At 34.4% G+C, this 18,995-nt stretch overlaps 1 long non-coding RNA gene across 1 annotated transcript; it reads left to right on the top strand.

The window, feature by feature from the left end:
* Positions 1 to 8,201: 8,201 nt before the first annotated feature.
* Positions 8,202 to 9,592, top strand: LOC127935244 (uncharacterized). Its single transcript, XR_008148030.1, has 3 exons — positions 8,202 to 8,617; positions 9,266 to 9,324; positions 9,560 to 9,592. It is a non-coding gene; the product is annotated as an uncharacterized LOC127935244 (long non-coding RNA).
* The last annotated feature ends 9,403 nt before the right edge of the window (positions 9,593 to 18,995 follow it).

Genomic DNA, 18,995 nt, shown 5'->3' with positions numbered 1-18,995 from the left:
CCAATAAAAATCTAAAAATGAATATATTGAGTAGATAATAAATATTAATATCTGAAGTCATTATGCATCTCCTGCAAATGTCTTGGTTTCACAAAGTTCATATATTAGCACTGGAATACAGTGTAATAATTTTTTCTTCCCCAGATTATTGATGATGTGAGGAAGCAGTGAGGAATCCGCTGTATAGTGATCATGCTCTCTGCCCTTTAACCTCTCTGAATATATACGCCAATGAATCTAATTTAATATCAAGAATGAAGAGATCTGTAATATACTTGACTGTATGTAATGAGTAAATAAATTACTTAATGCAACATCCATTATTTATTTGCTGAGTTTAAGTTTTTTTTATGAATGATTATGTCATCTTTTATTATAAACATGAGTGCAGTATTATCATGTGAATCAACATTATTAGAAATGTCTGAATGAATCAGAATCAGAATCAAACGATTAAGTGATTAATGCAGAGATTTTCTTCCTTAGTATTTCTGTCTTGTTTTCTGGTATAAATTAATGCTTTCAAACGATTAATCGCTTTAGAATATGAGCTGGGTCATTCTGTCGATTCATTCAGGGCTGCTCTGGGTTTAGTACAAACACAACATTAGTCTAGGGAGGTATAGTCTTGTCTCTTGGAAATGCAGAGAACAGCTTTCCTCAGCTTTCCTTAAGGCTGTCCTTGTCCTGTTTGCAAATGGCTAAAAGGGAAGAAAAAAGAATACATAGAATAAGTTCACAGTTCGTTCATTGTTTGTTCATGTTCGTTAATGAACTAACTAACATTAACTAAAGGACTAGTATTCTTAAGTGTTACCACATAATCTTTGTAAATAAGTAACGGTAGTGAAATTAAAGAGAGAAGCTTCAGCTCCCTGATTAATCTAGACAGTCAAAGTGCTCACTCTGTATATTGTGCTCATAACATCATTTAGTTTATTATATAAATGGCAATATAAGTTAAAACGTAGCCTAATAAGAATTCATTTAAACTTTGAATTCTTATAAAGTCTCAGCTTTCACTGCTAACTACGTTAGCGATATCGCTATCTATTTATTAATAGTCTGACACTGGTGGTTAATTAGCTGTCAACATAATGTTAAAAATGACCAAAAAACATCAAGAAAGAACAGCTGAGTCTTACCTGTGAAAGACAACACCCCGAGATCTGTTTTTTTATTATCGTGTGACGGTTTGTAGGTGTCCAATCTGTCGATGAGTCAGGTACGTTTTCTTCTGTCCTGATGTGAGAGTTATGGGAGTTGCCCGCTCCAATATGGCGGCGACGTTGACGTGCGGTCGAGTGGCCAATGAGGCGTCTATGTATTTATATGTCTATGACTGTGTCAGCCGTCAGCTCTGTGTATTTTTTTATTTCACGACAATACCACTACTACTAAATATAATTGTATTTCTAGTATCTATGCCTATACTTCTATACTTTTATCTTTTATTTTTGTTATTTTTTTTTTTTCTTGATTTCTATTTGCATTTGGGAAAAAAAGTGCAGATAGGTCTATAATGCTAAAGTTTATTAAATTAATATTAATGGATTAATTCTCTGCACAGACCATACTTGATAATGTGCTCAGAATCAAATGCAAATTATAGCAAAGCTATTCGGTTCTGCGGTTGTTGATGATTTTCATAACTTTTCTTTCTTTTTCTAATTAAGAACGAACATACATTCATAGAGAGTACTACAGTACATGACCCAGAAGGCCCCTGAAGCTTTGAAGCTATGAAACTTTAACTTTTATGGTCAGTCCTTAAAGTTCAAAGCTATAAAACCTTTCAAACATTTTGGTCTCACCTGAGAATTTAGATTAGCCTTTTATTGTGACCAGCCTAAGGCACACCTGTGCAATAATCATGCTGTCTAATCAGTATCTTGATATGCCACACTTGTGAGGTCGATAGTTTATCTCGGCAAAGGAGAAGTGCTCACTAACACAGATTTAGACAGGTTCGTGAAAAATATTTGAGAGAAATAGGCCTTTTGTGTACATACAGTAGATAAAGTCTTCGATCTCTGAGTTCAGCTCATGAAAAATGAGGGCAAAACCAAAAGTGTTGCGTTCATAATTTTGTTCAGTATATATATATATATATATATATATATATATATATATATATATATAGATATATAGATATATATATATATATATATATATATATATATATATATATATATAGATAGATAGATAGATAGATAGATAGATAGATAGATAGATAGATAGATATACAGTATATAGATAGATAGATAGATAGATAGATAGATAGATAGATAGATAGATAGATAGATAGATAGATAGATAGATATAATACAATCTGATTGATAATTTATATTAATAACCCCATTGACAGGAATGCTAGTTATATCAGAATGGCATGTTGCTTCAGCCAATCATAAATTTAATTAAGCATCATGCGACTTAATCAGGAATGTATGGTATTCAAAGAAGATCTTTTCTCTCTTTAAATTGTCTTTGTTGGCATCATCCTCTCCAGCTTTAATTAAAATGAATTGGGACAGAGCAGAACATGGGCAATATTAGCAGGTTACGAATGCCTCCCTGACAACTTAATGTATAACTGATGGGCTAATTCACCTGATGACAGCTAACTCATTTGCACATATTTAACGATTTGTAATCTGAGGTAATGGACACTTGGACTCAACAGGCAAGTGATGGAGAAATCTTAATTCATTCTAAACCAGGATTTGACTTCACCTGGATGAAAAAACATCAGCTCTTTAAATATGACAGCATATCATAGTGTGCTTTCACAGTGTTATTCACTGTTTATTCATCATTCATCTTGTTTAGTCTATTATAACCTTAAAGCAAACTCAACATGTTGTTGCTTTAAATTTCACTGTTATATGATTTGATTTAGAAAATTGCTGAAATATTAATTAGGAAATCTCTGTAGTATAATAAATGAGAAGTGAAACGAGCTAAAATGCTGAGTAATTATCCACAGATTATTCTTCCCACTTCAATCAGACAGGTCTCATGTGATACCCTGTCTATATTAAAAAGCTATTCAATCTCATCAGCCTCTGAATAAATCCTGTCTGGTATGTGCTGGTTGAAGAGTGTCATTTTTCATGATGATGAAAAGCAATGGAAACTGCTTTGAAATTATGACAGTTCTTTACCAAGCTGGCAGAGAGTAAGAGCAGGGGAGACTGCTTACCAACCAAATACACAAACCCTGGGTTTAGCTTTCACGTTTTGATGATATAAAGATGCAAATGGTGATTCTAACAAGGTCACAATTTCAAATCATGTTTATGATGTTATATGTTCATAGGCTGTTAAAGATAAATGGCAACTTGTGTTGACATATTTCCATCTGAAACAGGAAGCAGGGGTGGGGAAATCTAAGTTTAATAGCCAATAGATTTATGTCAGGGCATCGGTGCTATTAGCAAGTAGATAAAATGCAAAATAATATTACAATTTATTGAACAAGAAATACTAAATTTAAAACAAAGCAAAGATGAAGTGCATAGCTTTCTTTTTTAACGAAATATGTAATGTACATATGTATAAATTCAGTCATATATTTCTTTAAAGAGGAGATTTCTTGTTTCCAAACCATATAAATGTCTAAATGATGCACTGTTAGTTTCAATATATAATACAATTTGTATAAAATCTGATTGGTAGATAGTAACATAATACATTTTTTGTATATTTTTGTATTTTTCTCAATTGCTGACTATAATGACATATACAGTCTTTTTACGTGTTGTGTATCGTGTCGTGTAAACATAACACCATGTCTGCATTTGTGACTGGAGGAACGACAAACAACAAGTGTTACTCTACACTGCTCAAAACTTGCGTTTAAATCATTAGTATCAAATTATTAAAATATGAAAACATACTTACAGGCTTTGAGTCAGAAGTGCCAGACTGTCCTTCCAAAGTTGGAAATGCCCCACTATAGAAACAGACACAGGAATTCTAGACTCACAGGAAACAGTCCTCGTCCTCCACAAAATGCGCAGCACACATCTGAATATTTGGGTTGGACTGTTCTGGAACAGTGTTGGAACCACTGACTTCTAGTCGTGTCCTCTTTTGAAAGACCAAACAAAGTAGTTTCACTTTCACAACGAAACACACAGCGACTCCACTTCACGGCCGCGGCGGCAACAGAGAGACTAAAAGTTCCGCCTTTTTTCTTTGCATGAAAGTTTGGGGGCCCTTATCTTCCCACATCGTGACGTAGAGATGTGGGGTGTGTTAAAACGAGATGTTTTAGAGGGGAGTGGTTGACCTCTTAACTTTGATAAAGAATATCTCTTTGGATTTGAGACTTTAGTCTTTGCAACTTTACAGATCTTCTTTATGCACCAAGAGCTTGTAACACTCCAAAGAAAAAGGAAACATTTTAATCGCATCATATGACCCCTTTAAGTTTTAATTAAAATGTTGAGTTTGTTGAAGGCTTTTCTCTGTAAATCATGACTCGTACCACAACAAACAGAGGTTTCTAAGCTCAAGCTGGTCCTGATAGTCTTGTAACCCGAGCTTGCTTGTGCTCCCTAATGTAAAGTTCTGTGGAGCGTTTCTTTCTTTCCGTCAAGCATGAGAGTACGTTCTGTACCCTACGATGCTAGCAATTTCCTTTCAGTCTCCATGTTTAAAAGGAAAATCCAGGGTCCTGTGCGCCCTTGGGCCTTTTTCACATACACATGTAAATCTGACCTTACCAGCTTTCAAAGACTTCCCTCACGAGTGTGTTTCTTGAAAAGACAGCTAAGCGGCCATAATGTGGCCTAGTGAGGGATCCTCAACGGTTAATTATCCATTTACGCTTTTAAAGAGAAAAATCCTTTTAGCGTGCACACAGAGGACTTCTTTGATAGTAGGCAATGCTGCTCCTAAATACCAGAGTGGAGGACATGTCAGATGTAACTCTATTACACAGGACCACTTTCTCCCATTATCAAAACTCTAACCCCTGTTCTGCTCCACAGCGGCCCGTTCCATTTTACCACAGGCACCCATAGAAATCCAGGAAAGGTAAAACCCAGATGGGTAGACTTCCTGTCTTGTGTCTCTAGCGATGGCCCATTCATTTCCATTGGCAGTAGTTCGGTCTGATAAAAGGAAAAAATAGCCAACAGATCGAATGAACACGGACGGATGAGTCTGTGATTGGGTCGTACAAGGGATTTAGTCTCAGCCGCGAGAGCTGGTGAAATCAGCCTTCCCCTCATTTTAAGGCTGGAGTACACAACTTTTGAACAGATTTGCCCCTGATTTGCTAGTTGACAGTCGAAGTTGATTGATTTAGCAGAGAACCGTGTTGTGTATGATGCATTTGCCTACGATTTTCGCATTTCATCCCCTAGTGAAAGTCACACAGAATGTCACATCATTTCTGATGTGACATGCAATAAAAGCATCTTTTCCATGTTAATCAGAGATTTGCATCTTAACCATCCAGAGATATTTTTAATCATACAATTATCAGAAAAAAAGTCATTTCATTATGACTTTCCATAAGACAACTGTAATTTTCTTTCTCACAATTCTGATATTTTTTCTCAGAATTGAATGTTTATATCAAGTGTTGGGGAGTAACTAGTAAAATGTAAATAAATGAAATAAATGTAACTGTAATCTATAATTACTGAGAAAAATGTGTAATTAAATCACAGTTACTTATGAAAATGTTAATGATTGCAAAGGGGGTTACAAATGAATATTTATTGTATTTACATTTACTAATTCTTATTATAATTTTAAATCAAATCAAAGTGAAAAGAGGTACTAAATTCTGATTTTGAGGTGGTTGTACTTTAAAATAAATGTTATTAATATAATCTTAATTCAAGAGATGAAGGGTTTTGAAAGTCGGACAGTAATCGGTATTTATAGTGTAATGTTCACCCTGCCTGATAGAAATGTTGGAAATGATTAACAGTTGAAAACATTTGTTAGAAAATTAGAAAAGTAATCAAAAGTAATCAGTTAAATTACTTTCATTAATAAAGTAATAGTTACACTACTTATTATATTTTAAATAGGGTAATTTGTAATATGTAACCTATTACAATTCCAAAGTAACCTTCCCAGCACTGTTTATATATCACAATTATGACTTCTTTTCTAAGATTTGCAAGAAAAACGTCTGAATTAAGATAAAAACGCAGAACTGTGAGATATAAAGTCAGAATTCTGAGAGATAAAGGGCCCTATCTTGCACCCAGCGCAATTGACTTTGTACACCGACGCTTGTGTAATTCCTATTTTGCACCCGCGCAAAGCGCGCTTTTCCCTCCACAGAAGCACGTCGCTAAACTAGTGAATTAACTTGCGCTCCCTGGGCGGTTCAGCGCAAAAAAGGAGGCGTGTTCCGGCGCAAACAATCCCTGGTGCTATTTTGCTGTTCCATTAAACAATTGCGCCACTGACCAGAAAAAAACTAGTCTAAAGTCAGTGGCGCGTTGCGCGTTGTTCATTATGCTATTTTAAGGGCGCATGCTTGACCATAATGTATAGCGTGCACAACGCGCATACACTTTGCTCATGTAATCTACACAGATGCAACAGTTATTTTTGCAAATCATAAATTGTTACACTTAAAAAAAATATTAACACATGAGATGACGGAAATCATTGTGGTGTGCCACGAAGATGTGAAAAAATAGGCATAAATCTAGCTTACAAATTATTCAGGCTAATTGTAGTAATTAAGGATCAGACCTGTTTGAGGTCATATATGTATATAAGGACATCTGACAAATTGGTTTGTCCGTCAAGAACCAGGAAAAAAAAAAAACGATGAAACAATTGTGGCTATTTCCTCCCACGCCTGTTTAACCGACGCTATTTTGGGTGGGTTTCTCCCATCCCCATACAACACAACTTCTCTGTCTTTCACTGCTCTTACAAGAACATCAGTCTCCTCGGCTGTGAACCGCTCCTGGCGTGCGCCTGGTAAATACGCCATAATAATAGCAATCCATAATGGAACTTGCGCACCTGCTTTTAAAGGGAATGTTGGATGACGCTCTGATTGGTTTATATCACGTTACGCCCAAACCACACCTATGAATAATGAAGCTACTTCAGACCAACCCATTTTAGATTTGCGCCGGGCGCAAGAGCCATTTTTCCCGCCGGGAAAATAGCAACAGCGCCGAGACCCGCCCACAAAGTTACTTGCGCTTCGCGCTTTGACACTTGCGTTTCAGATCGTTAAAATAGGGCCCAAAGTCTGAATTGCAAGACATATACTAAATGCTGTGAAAAAAAAAGAATTTTGAGATAAAGTGTGGCAATTATCTTTTTAATAAGCTTAAGATGCCTAGTGTTTTAAAAAAATTTCCATTTTTAAAACTCATTTAAAGTATTCCAGCTTTAATAACATGTTATTGTTGCTATGCAATATTATACAGTAATTATAATAGTTTTGGAAATTATCTCAAACTGACCCAAAAAAGTGGTGCCTTTGTTACATCATAGCTACATCTTGAATCTCAGTTTTTTCTATGTAACAGTTAAAAAAGTTAGCATGAATGCAATGCATATAATGTTTTAAAATCTGTTCCGATGTTAAAAGTCGTGTATGCCAGCTATAATAATGTGCGATCATTGCTATGAAATATCGTACAGTAACTAGAATAGTTTTGGAAACTGGAAATGATCCAAAAAAGCAGTTTTTGTCATCACGGAGTCCCTTTGTTACATCATACGCCTCCAATCCCGACTCTTTTTCCGAGTCTACACCTGACCTTGGCGTACATTTCCAACCTTTCACGGTAAATTCCCGACCTTTTGGTAACATTTCTGTAACTCACTGTATGACAGGTCATGCGTTTGGCCGGGGATGTTACCCGACACTGTCTTTCTATCTCAAAATTGATCTTGAGGAAAGCTAGAGGAAAAAAAAAAAAAGTGGAATTTCCTGAACACAGATCCCAGAGTCTTTCCCGCAGCAGTGAGCACTAATACCTCCATCAGCAGCAACCTTATCGCTGGCATCTTGACATCAAGAGGCCAAAAAAACAAGCGCCATTTCCCCAACACCAACCTTTTAAAGAGGAAAAATTCTATTTATGTCCTGCCAGCTCACTATTGATTTACAGAGCAATTAGGTTTGCATTTCTCTCCAAATACTGGCCTCAGTGACCCAGGGAATCCCCACCATTGAGCGCCTTTCACCACGACACGCTCGTTCGATCGCCAGGTCACGCCGGGCAATTATGATGACCTTGCTTCTGTGCTTTACCTGAACCCTCCACTTGCAGGACTTTTTGTTTGTCTTGTTTTGGCGGAGAGGAACCTTTACATTTCGCAGCAGATTTTCCCTTATGGAGAATCTTTTGGTGGGAATGTACACGGGGAGGAGACAAATGAATCCTTACATTAAGCCATGCAATTAATGTAATCCAAGATGAAGCTGTTTTTTCCATGTCCCCTCTTTCACAATAAGAGACCCTCCCCTCACACATTCTCAATAGCCTTTGAGGAGGTATAAAAGCCTTGGCGGCTGCTGTCCACACAGGACCAGTTCAAGTGCATTACTACATTGTGTACTGTACACCGCCGGACCCTGTCTCTGACCTCCAGCCATGCTGACCAGGTAAATCTCATAATGCAAACACATCCAGATCAGTTATTATATTTTCACAGCATTTGTTACCATTTTAATAATACTATAACGCAATGTGAAGGATAATTGTTTATGTACAGTACGTCAACACTGGAAAGACATGAAGCTTTAAAATAATACCACCAAATTGATTTAAATAATTAGTCATATTTATATAATTATAAATAATATTATATTTGAATATTTAAACTAATAATTGACTTTATTTTTATGACGAATAAATGAATATTATATTTAATTAATTTAAAAAAACATCTTAGAGCTTTTTTTAATCACTACTGTACAGTTTATTTAATATTACTATATAGTAATATTATTAATATTGTTTATATATGTATATGTATATATATATATATATATATATATATATATATATATATATATATATATATATATATATATATATATAAAGCATAACTACAGAGATATTGATCATCATGATATTCTGTCAGTGGTTTTTAATGCTGTCATCTGTGGTCACTGCATTCTTGACTTCATTTTGCATGAATCATTAGACTTTTTAAATCAAAATCTTTCACTATAAATATGATTGATGCAAAACAGCTCCTTACCTGCTTGTTTATGAGGCAGATTTATTATGATTTGATTTTGTCACAGGAACATTCTCATCCTCTGCTCATTGGCATTGGTTCTGGTTAAAGCGGACCTTGAAGCAGGTAAATATTCTTATCCTGTAATATAAGAGAGTTAAGAAGTCACAAATATGATCTAAAATCTAACATCATCATAGCAGAGAATAATTACTTTAATTCAGAGTTTGTGTGTGAGTGTGGAGAGAGAGAGTGTGTTTTACGGTTTGTTATATCTGTGATAAATGTGACTTGAATTATTTACAAAACAAAAATGTAAAATGCAATTGACGGAACATTTCCTGGTTGCTTCCTTTCGTAGCTGAAGGAGGGTCCCAAGCCATGTTTGCTACAGGTAAATCTAAAATCAATAACATTTAAACAGAAGTATGTAAATCAACCTTCAACTAAGAATCCTTCCAATAATCCACAGATCCTGATTCAACCTCAGATGAAGCTCCAACTGGTGAGTCTTCCTTCTCTTTCTCTGTTTTAGAGTAACAGTCTGTAGGATGTCAGCCGGACAGACTCTCACTGAAGTGTTTTGTGTTTTCATTGACAGAAAGCATGAACCTGCTCTCCCCCGACCTGCCCAATGGTGAGTGAGCACTGCTTCTGATGAGAGATGCTTTCTTATCAACTTTGCGCATGGAAGGATTTGATAGCTGACGTTCCAGATAAACGACAGAATGACTGCTAGTTTTAATAGATTGCTAGAACAAACAATATGTGATGGGTTAAAACACATTTGACAAGTTGCCCTAAAATGAAGGTTATCTAATAGAGCTTTTGATGCTTGACTCACAGAATGATACAAGATCTTCAGAGCTCATTCAACTGTTTTCATGATAAACATCTTATTCTATGGTTCTTTAGGAGCCTATCTGTGCTTTAATGGACCCAGGAAAATCTATAATGAAACTTTAATCTTGTTTAATATCCAAACATAACAAGTCATATAACAAGCAAGCTGCTGGATTTTCTAAAGCAATTCAAGTTGGACTTTACAAGTCTGCCATCTAGTGGAGTCTAAACCCACATACACATTTAAAATACGACCTTTTTTATATTTTGATCTACCCAGTGGAAATTTACTTTCTGTTTAATCTCTGTACTGTCAAAATGAAATGAATAGATATTAAATGTATTATTCTTATGACTACAGATGAGCTTCTGTATTACAACGGAGCAACCGCAGGTATAAAAAATAACTATTTAAAAAAAGTACTGATTCATCTTAACAACCAAAAATAATTGTGAGCGTTGTTTTAATGTCAAATTGTCTAACAGATGCAAGCAGCAGCAGTGCTGAGGCAGGACATAGTGGTGAGTATCAGATCTATTCATAGAAAATATAGGAGATATTTATACAATATATTTATAGGTCATATCATAGCTCAATAATTTAGACAAAAAAATTGATGTTTAATTTCTTTTCAGCACTTCAAGTAAATGATGTGCCCAAAACCGGTAAGTCATTTATTTATTTTTTATAACTTAAAAAAAAATAAACTTAAACATGAGATTTGTTCAATGACTCCTAAAATCCGTGAGTTTTTATGCATGTGTTCTTTCATCTGTAGATGCTGCTAAATCCAGTATGGAAGAGCCTGATGGTATTTCTCATCATAAACACACACATGCAACCACTGAATGTAATCTTGTGAATTAAGAGTCTAAAGTTTCTGTCTCACTTGTTTCTCTGTGTTCAGAAGATGAAGCTCCAGACTCAGAGGAGGCGGCGGTGGCTGTGAAACCAACCCCGGTCCCGGTCCCAGTCCAGCGTGCAAACAAATCCCACAATGCATCAGCACGCAAGCGGAGCAAGCCCATCTCTGCCTCAAAAAAGAGATCAAGAAACCTCCGTCCCTGAGACGTGAACTGTGGAGAGAGAAACAGGGCAAAGGAGTAAAAAAAAAAAGATATAGATGCTGTTTTCAGTGAACTTTTTTGTTTTTGAGAATCTTGAACTAGATTTTATGCTCTGTGATGTACTGATCGGTTTGTGTGTGTTGCTGTGAATGATTATGACCTCTGTTAAAGGTCTGTTAATGTGAGCTACACGATGTGCTTGCCAAATATTCTTCCAAACTTTAGCCAGAGGCAATGCTGACGTGGACACTTTATAGGGTTGATTTCTTTTTTTTTCTTTTTTTTTTTTTAGATCAGACTAGAAATTAAACTTATTGTTAGAAGATGAGATGAAAATTTATAGACTGGTCTTTTTTTTTTTTTTTTTTTTGCTTACTTACAGAATAAATTTGAATCTATAATTCTCAGACTTGATGACAAACTGGTGCTGGCAACCTGATGACGTGCTCAGATGTGCCATGAGTTTAGCGACTAGCAAACACAAATGTCTTTGCTCTCCTCACAATGTCAGTGTTTGAATCTGAAGTGTTTCTCTCATTGTTTTCAGAAACTTTTTTATACATAAATATTTAACATTGTTGAATTTACAAATATAATAATCATTAATATGTTATCCTGACACATTTCTTTCTTTTTATTGTACCCCTAAATAAAGCTCTAAGCAATGAATATGCCAAATAGAAGCATGTGTTTCTGTCATTATGCTATTGCGTTTGGTTAACACACACACACACACACACACAAACATATATATATATATATATATATATATATATATACAGTACAGACCAAAAGTTTGGACACACCTTCTCATTCAAAGAGTTTTCTTTATTTTCATGACTATGAAAATTGTAGAGTCACACTGAAGGCATCAAAACTATGAATTAACACGTGGTATTATATATGGAATTATATACATAACAAAAAAGTGTGAAACAACTGAAAATATGTCATATTCTAGGTTCTTGAAAGTAGCCACCTTTTGCTTTGATTCCTACTTTGCACACTCTTGGCTTTCTCTTGATGAGCTTCAAGAGGTAGTCACCTGAAATGGTCTTCCAACAGTCTTGAAGGAGTTCCCCGAGAGATGCTTAGCACTTGTTGGCCCTTTTGCCTTCTGTCTGCGGTCCAGCTCACCCCTAAACCATCTGGATTGGGTTCAGGTCCGGTGACTGTGGAGGCCAGGTCATCTGGCGCAGCACCCCATCAGTCTCCTTCTTGGTCAAATAGCTCTTGATGCCTTCAGTGTGACTCTACAATTTTCATAGTAATGAAAATAAAGAAAACTCTTTGAATGAGAAGTGTGTCCAGACTTTTGGTCTGTACTGTATATATATATATATATATATATATATATATATATATATATATATATATATATATATATATATAAAATAGTAAATAAACATTTAATAAAATATTGTGTAAACAACAAAATAAAAAATTATCCTGAAAAATAAATGAATGGCATATTGAAAAATAATAAATTCATCTAAAATAAAAAATATACGTAGTAATATTTAATAAAAAGTCAGAGCAAATGCATAAAAAATCCATTTTAAAAACTTTTTTTTTAAATAATTAAAATTAGTAGAATAAAAATGTAAATATATATATGGAATTAATGAAAAGTGAAAAAATGCATAAATTCAACCAATTTTTAAAAGTGTCTAAAAAGTGTACTTAATTAACCTAATAAAAACAATAACTTATCAAAGTAAATGCATAAATGTAACCATAAAAAAAAATCTAAATTAAAGAACTAAAATTAATATTATAAAAAGGAAAAAGAAAAGAAGTAAATGAATGGATAAAAGTAACTTTTAAGCAATTAAAATGAATTATTTTTAGAGGGAAAGTGGTGGAAAAACGATATGTTGTGTTACAGATCCTTTTATAAAAATTCCTTCATAATGATTTATTTTGCTAAGAATGATGTATTTATAAGATGCTTTACGCAGCGTCATTGCCTGAAATCAACTTGAGGAGCTCGGTGAAAGCTGTAAAGGGACAATCAAGAGCTTTCCTGTAAGCATCCATAGGTTCCCTCTCAAACTCTATACCTTACGGTGTAAGAATCCACTCTCTCTGCGGGACTCTTAAAGGTCGGGCCGTTCTCTCCCGCTGAAGCTGATACCTGTGTGGGCTTCTGGGCTTCTCCTGTGACGTCCACAGCGCAACACAGCTCTGTTCTCACATCTATACACAACCTTTCGCATGTAAAAGGTCAAAAGGTTGTGACTGTGAGGGTTTTTGTAATCTCACACGTCACGGACACAGGATTTACCTTCTAGAATATCAACACAAGCGCTCACGTACACAGCACTGAAGACAGATTCCTCTTCTGGAAACTCTTGTCACTCCCATACAAATCATTCTGTGTTAAGCTGTAGGTCAGGGACAAAAACTACACAATGAAAGTCATACAGGCTTGGAATATTTGTATAATTAAGGTTATTTATCTTTGTTCATTGTTGAGTTTCATATAAATGTTATTTCATTTATTATACATTATTATTTGTATCTATGCATTTGTGGCTATATTTTGTTTTATTCTTACTTTGTTCATTTATATAAAATGATTGATAATAAAATAATGAAAATTAATTAATAAAATAATTACATTTCATTTATTAAATATTGTATCTGTATATATATATATATATATATATATATATATATTTCTGGATGGATGGATGGTGGGTATATTTTGTTATTTACTTATTATGTTCATTTCATTTATTAAAAATTAAAGAATAAATAACGCAAACTTCATATCACCTATAGATCACCAATTATTTTGAAATTAATTAAATTAAAATTAACTGAAGTCATCAGTGATTATTTATAGTTTTTGTTAATATTTTGAATTCGATTTTGATTTCACTTTAACTTTAGTTAAATTGTTTTACTTTTTTGTCATTTTTATTAGCTTTTTTAATGTCTATATTGTTTTTATTTGTTTTTAATTATTAATGTTAATCTATTTATTTTAGTTATTTTAGTAGCAATTTCAAGTTAAACTTAATGAAAACTATATATATTGCCTTTTAACTAGCCTTTTGTAACTAACTTTTTCAGTTAATGTTATTAGCTTTAGTTTTATTATAAATAATAACCCTGACCAACACATTAATCAAGCAGTCTGCTATTTCTAATCAAACTTTAAATGATCCACTTTCAAAAGCTTGTTTCAAGTGCTGCTATTAGTTACTATCACAAAAACATCACTTGAACTCAGTGAACATGAAAAACAAGCTGTTAAGTGTTTTGGAGGGGACATTATCTCAGACGTGCAGGAGGTTCATTTGGTGGCCGCTAACAAAGGCCTTCTGTTCAGCAGCGCCGTGAATCAGGTCTCCTCTGGTATCAGCTTCTGAGCTTTACTGGAACCACGAGCCGACTGGTACGAGCTATGAAAATACTTCAGCCTCTCTTTAGACGACTGACTTGAAATTGTGAGGAACGTGTCACACTTGCTAAGTTCTTGATTTGGATGGAGAGCACGTTCACTACAGACTGCATCAGGTCAGATCGGTTCTCAAACTCACCGCTGCCTCCGTACGGCTATCTGAGGTACTACAGCAAAACAAAAACCCGGGAAAAAAAACCCCACAATGTAAAAAAAAATAAAATAAATAAATAAATCATGTTGTGTTAAATAACATGTAAATTACTCAAATAAATGATGTGTTCCGACAAATTGCAAATATTTAAATCCTTTTCATTTTTTATTTTAACTTTTTTTCTTTCTATTAATTCATTTTAATTTATTTGTATTTTGAGCAACTCATGAGTAATTCATGAAAAAAGCATGATTCCGATTTTGTTAATGGGAAAAATAAGAATCCTAATGAGATCCTACTGAATAAATTTTACAGGATTTATTATTTCTTGATTCTTAGAGTCCTATTAAATTCACATAATATTGATACTGTGTAAAACTTGACACAATACATTTACATTTAGTCATTTAGCAGACGCTTTTATCCAAAGAGGACATTGGAAGCAATCAAAATCAACAAAAGAGGAATGATATACAAGTGCTATAACAAGTCTCAGTTAGCTTAAACACAGTACACGTAGCAAGGGCTTTTAAATAAAATAACAAATAAAATAAAAAAGAAAACAGAAAAAGAAGAGAGCAAGCTAGTGATAGAGGTCTTTTTTTTTTTTTACAAAATACAAAATATATATATATACAAAAATTAATACATCACAATATATTTAAATAAAAATAACAGCATAGTGTGCTTTAAATTATTTGTAATGAATTATATTAGGAATCATAATAGTTCTTTTGACAGTTATATGTTCTAAAAGATCTTGTCTTTGATTTATGATGATAGAATTCTATAATTCCCACGCATAATTCCAAAATCTGGTAATAATTCCACTGGGACTCCTGGATTTTGAGTAGGGCAAACTGTTCTAAACATGGCTTATTTTACAGAAGCGTCTTGGATAACTTCTCCATCATGGGATAGAGACTGTGCTGTCGGCTCCATGGACGTCAGGGAGAGATGGATTTGTCTGAGAACTTTAGCACAAACAGCCTTTTTACTGAACAGAGCTGAGAGACATTCTTACATTTCAGATGCTGTTACCATTGACTCCCTCTCAAACGGATGAGTGGCTCGGGAAGACCTGAAAATCAGACACTGTACATATCTGAACATAACAGAAACCTTAAACCACCTCTGAATCACAGAATCAAATAAAATGTGTGTGTAGAGCTGTGCTGTTGTTTTATTAAGTGGCCTGACTCCGCATTTTCCCCTTGCTGGACAACAAAACAGGTGAAAAAAATGCCATAAACACACAATGAAGGAAGGCCTCGAATTATACATGAACCAATACAGGACAAAAGCACCTAGCAACTATCCAAAAGACCTTAGCAACACCTTAGAATACTACAATATTCGATATAAGAAGCTCAATCATGAGCAATTATACAATTAAAAAGTGTGATGTCAAATGTGACGTTCATGCTTGATTACATAATATACCAATTATTATTTCAAAACAAAACTATGTAATACAAGTATGGAAAAAAATTAAAAGATAAAAAAAACTATTATATATTATTATATTATTATTATTGTTGTATAAATTATGTTCATGTACATATTTATTTTACAAATCTTTTTTATTTATTTAAGACTGGCACACAGTTTGTGTTTTTTGTATCATATATGTGTGTGTGTATATATATATATATATATATATATATATATATATATATATATATATATATATATATATATATATATATATATATATATATGCCTAGTGTAATACAAATAATTTAAAGCATTACTTTTGTGATTATTCAAATGCATTTATTTATTTGTTCATTTTTATTTTGCTTTCTATTATTACTATTTGTATAATAATAATAATAATAAACAATCATTATTTATGTATGTATTTTTCAGTAGTTCTGTAAAGTTTTGGCAACAGTATAGTTTGTGTGTGTTTTTTAATATATATATATATATATATATATATATATAAATATATATATACTTTAATAATATGCAAGAAATGTTGCTTTATAAATCAAATGTATGTGTCCAAGTGGATCTCAAATGTTTCTTAAGGAAATACTCTTTCAGAATGTGAAGGAATGTCTACAAACTAAGCAAGTAGCATCAGCTTCTAGTCGTCCTTGTCTTTGTTTGTGGAGTAAAAACAGCAGTGTTTAAAAGCTAGTGGTTGGATTTAGGTGACTGACACAGAATTTCAATGATCACCGGCCGCTGTCCACAGAAATGTCATCTAAATTTAAAGCTCACACAATGCCGTAGGATGTTACTGAGCCCTGCATGTTTAACTGACCTTCTGTACCCTGTGTTTTATAAAAAAAAAACTGTGTTTCTTAGTGGAAGCTTCGGGAAAAAAGTGACATAACTAAAACTGCTACGCCACCACTGTCCGATAAAGTCTCTCTTTATTATTCTCTCTTGTTAAACAAAAAGCACCAAACAAAAGACATCCTCAATATTCTTTAAATGAAAAAACAATGGCATTTATATATATATATTTAATGCAAAAGTGGGGAACAGAAGTGGCAGGCAGGCACAGTCAGAGATGGTCACAATAGGCTCATTTGAGTTTTACAGGACCCTGTGAGAGTGTTTCACAGGTCAGCGGGTCATTTGCTTAGACGTGCTGATCTCACATTCGTCCTGGATCACTGGTCATGAGATCTTAACAAGATGGAGAGAGAGAGAGAGAGAGAGAGAGCAGATGGAAATGAGGACGAATGCAGGTCAATGATAGGAAAATCATGTTTAAATAAATAAAACTGTTAGATTATTTAATGCTTTTATCGAAATTGCCAGGGAACATCCACTGGAAGCAACCTGAGTTAAAGAGCCAGTAAGATGAAAATCCTAAGCTTCCTATCACTGTTTATAAGTCCTGTACAACAGGTTTAAATCCATCCAAGGTTAAAAAACATTGTCATTTTGTCAAAATATCATTTTAAACTTACCTCAATTCTCAGAGATCCCCAAATGGTTCGCGCGAAGCTGTTCAAAAGATTCAGTTTCCTTAAACCCCACCTTTCGGTAGCATGCTGTGTTCTGATTGGTCAACTAACATAGTCAGTTTTGATTGGTTGTTCCGCATACAACTTCATGGTAAACAATGCGTTAGCATCTTTTTGGGGTGAATTATGTCTTATTCCTCTCATCGCGAAGCAAACAGTAAAATAAAAAACTTGAACAGTCTCGCTGCGTTTTCTTCTGTGTGTGTGTATTCAAGCCGCGTGCTTCAGTTTGAATCTGAATAGAGCGTTCAGCGCGGGGGCGTGGTCACATTAGATATAATGAAGGGAGACGTGAAAAACAGACATCGCGTTGTTTTCATATGGATTACTTTATCACAGAATATCTGTTAGCAGCACTTGTTTAGTTTTAAAGTAGACATGTCAAGCTTTCTATAGATATCTCTCTCATGTCTCTTGCTTGAACTCACCGAGATTAGAAAAGCAGTTATCAGTGAAATGTTGTGAACACAACAAAAGGGATTTGTTGTACTGCTCTGGTATTGTGGTAAAAATGAATTTTAGCCATTGGTTCTTCTGATCTTCATTCTTTGGCAGTGAAAATAAAACAAACTTGCCTTTACAATTAAAAACACACGGTTTCCTCGACATGATGCTCTCACACCAACCAGAGCGTCTGTGTGTGGGGGTGGGGCAGGTCAGAGTTCCGTTTCTCCCAACACGGTAGGCAGAGATTATTATGCAAAGTGTTCTAGTGACGTACATAGAGATGGGCAAAAGATTTGAAATCTATAACGACTTGTTTCAGCGATTCAGAGTCGACTCCTTACTTTAAATGCCAATAACTTTATAAATCGTGTACTTTTTGGTTTAATTACTTTGCACATCGTTTACACTGATGGAGAGCTACATCATACAGTGTAAAACAGGTAATTTTTGATTTCCCATCTGTGTGGCTCTTTAAAGTGCCTTAATCAAAGACTAAATGGTCCAGAACTCCTCAGGTTTGAACCTATAACCTTTCAGTTCCCTGCCCAGATCAACAGAGAGGCCACAGCACCTGCATCACTGATACACCAACAGGATGGATGGATGGATGGAAGAGGGAAAGGAAGGAAGGAAAAAACAATGAAGGGAGGAAGTATGGACAGCAGATGAGGGAAGGATGGAAGGAATCCATTAAAAAGTGATGGAAAGTGAAAGGAAAGATAAATGAAAAAGAATGAAGGAAATAATGAAAGAAAATGGAAGGAAGAAAACTGAAAGGGGGAAGAAGGGAGGGGAACGAAATGAAGAAAACTATTAAGAAAGGAAGGGAAGGAGGACAGAACAGGGAAGAAAACATTAATGAAATAGGGAAGGGAGGGATGGA

The sequence above is a fragment of the Carassius gibelio genome, chromosome A19 (assembly GCF_023724105.1).
Source record: "Carassius gibelio isolate Cgi1373 ecotype wild population from Czech Republic chromosome A19, carGib1.2-hapl.c, whole genome shotgun sequence".
In the NCBI taxonomy this organism is placed as follows: Eukaryota; Metazoa; Chordata; class Actinopteri; order Cypriniformes; family Cyprinidae; genus Carassius; species Carassius gibelio.
Note: the sequence above shows the minus strand (reverse complement) of the source record. Positions and strands in the feature narration are given on the sequence as shown.